The following is a 2,520-nucleotide window of genomic DNA, read 5'->3' as shown; positions in this document are numbered from 1 at the left end:
CAGTTGGTCCAACTCGACCATCCTTCCAAAGTGTAGATAGATGATTTGCAATATGATGTATTGATCGGGGTGCTGGTGCACGCATATATAATACAAGGGAAGACCTTTATCTCAACTATACAAGACTAGGAAGTGGGCCACAACTCCAATACACGTGCAATACAAAATATATACTCAACACCCCCCCCCCCGCAGTCGAAGCGTCGCTGGAGACACAGAGACTGGACCGAAACTCCTCGAAGACGGGAGTAGGCAATCCCTTAGTCATCACATCAGCAAACTGTTGCGCCGTCGGCACGTGGAGAACCCGAACACGACAAGGGCAACCTGCTCGCGCACGAAGTGAATATCAAGCTCAATATGCTTCGTCCGTCGATGGTGCACCGGGTTGGCGGAGAGGTAGACCGCGCTGACGTTGTCGCAGTAGACAAGAGTGGCCTTGTGAACATCACAAAGCAACTCCTGAAGCAGTTGACGTATCCAAGAGCACTCGGCCACGGCATTAGCCACGGCGCGATACTCTGCCTCGGCGCTGGAGCGGGAGACCGTGGGTTGCCGCTTCGATGAACAAGAGATCAACGAGGGCCCAAGGTAGACGCAGTAGCCTGATGTAGAGCGTCGGGTGTCAGGGCAGCCAGCCCAGTCAGCATCCGAGTAGGCCACGAGGTCGGTGGAGGCGGAGGCCGTCAGGGTGAGTCCCAAGGACATGGTGCCGCGTATGTAACGGAGAATACGCTTCACCAAAGTCCAATGAGAGTCACGCGTGGCGTGCATATGGAGGCACACATGCTGAACAGCGTACTACAGGTCGGAGCGAGTCAACGTCAAGTACTGTAAAGCACCGACGATAGAGCGATAAAACGCTCCATCAGATGCGAGAGACCCCTCTAGAGCAGAGACCTTCGCCTTCGTGTCGACGGGGGTGGGCGTCGGCTTGCAATTAAGCATACCGGCACGCTCAAGGAGCTCGTGGTCGTACTTATGTTGATGTAGAAAGAAACCGTCAGCCTGTCAGATCACCTCGATGCCGAGAAAGTAGTGCAGGGGCCCCAAGTCCTTGAGGGCGAACTCATCACGAAGATGAGCAGTCAACCGCTGAAGGAGATCGAGGATGGACGCCGTGAGGATGATGTCGTGAGCGAAGAGCGACGTTGTCAAACTCTTTTCCGTTATCAGTTTGGAGTGCGAGTATGGGGCGACCGAACTGGGTGATGACATAGGAGTAGAAGGCGGTGAGTGTGGCTAAAGCATCAGATTTACGATGAAGGGGAAAAGTCCACACATAATGAGAGTAATCATCTAAAAGCACCAAGTAGTAAAGATAGCCCGTGTTACTCGCAACGGGAGATGTCCAAACATCACTATGAAGTAATTGAAACGGAAAAGTGGAAACTGAAGAAGACGCACTAAAGGGAAGACAAACATGCTTGCCTAAGCGACAAGCCTCACAAGAGTGCTCGTCGAGCTTATCACATGAGAAAGAGAAACTCCTAAGAATTTGACGTAAGATGGTGTGGTTGGGGTGACCCGAGCGAGCGTGCCAAAGATCAATGCCGGCGGCAAGGGCGACGGGTGTGGGGGTGGAGGCGCCGGCTTGCACGGGGTAGAGCTCATAGGGACTGTCACATCAGTGAAGGACCATTCGGGTACGGGCGTCTTTCACAGAAAAGCCAACACCGTCAAATTCAGCAGTAAGGGGGTTCTCACGAGTAAGACGACAAACTGAAACTAGGTTCGTGACTAAATCAGGTGAAACAAGAGCATTAGACATAGTGATGGGTGTGGAAGTGGAGGGAAAGCTAGTGCTACCGATATGAGTAATAGGTAAGGAGGAGCCGTTGCCGACAGTGAGACGAGTGGGTGTGTGAACGGGAGTGGAGGAGGTTAGGTTACCGGGATGAGCTGCCATGTGCGCAGTAGCACCTGAGTCCATGTACAAGTCGCCTCCACCGACAAAGCTACGCAGCGACGGCGCAGAGTGCTGGGCGGCGAGGAGGGTGGGGTCCCATGGCACAGGTACCGGCGGCGACGGAAGGCCCCCGTAGGGCGGCGTCGGGACGGACGGGCCATAACCACCGAGGGGCGGGGGCGCAAGGAGGGCGCCGTAGCCGGTGTCAGTCGGCTGGAAGGGCGCGCCGATGAACGCCTGGTGACCAGCGGGGAGAGCCTGCTGGTAGTGCGGCTCCCCCACGGTGTCCTGGGCCCGCTGCTGCTGTAGGCGGCAGCGACCGCCGCCACACCGGTTGCGTCGGCCCCTCCCCCTTGCGGGTGCTGCAGGGGAGGCGCTGGTGGCGACAACGGGTAACACCCGGCGGGTGCGGGAGGACGCGACTGGATCGACGCGACCGATGGAGCGGTTCCACCGCAGATGGTGAAGCAGCCCGAAGAGTCCATGGAAGGCGTTAGAAGCGGTGGGAAGAGGAAGGGGCAGCGGTGACACGCGGGAGCGCGTCGGCGGTAGCGCGTCGGGTTAGGGTGGCGACGCGATGGGGTGGCAGCGACGCGGTAGGTGAGAAGCTG

The sequence above is a fragment of the Triticum aestivum genome, chromosome 5B (genome assembly GCF_018294505.1).
Source record: "Triticum aestivum cultivar Chinese Spring chromosome 5B, IWGSC CS RefSeq v2.1, whole genome shotgun sequence".
Taxonomy (NCBI): domain Eukaryota; kingdom Viridiplantae; phylum Streptophyta; class Magnoliopsida; order Poales; family Poaceae; genus Triticum; species Triticum aestivum.
This window is presented reverse-complemented; position numbering follows the sequence as displayed.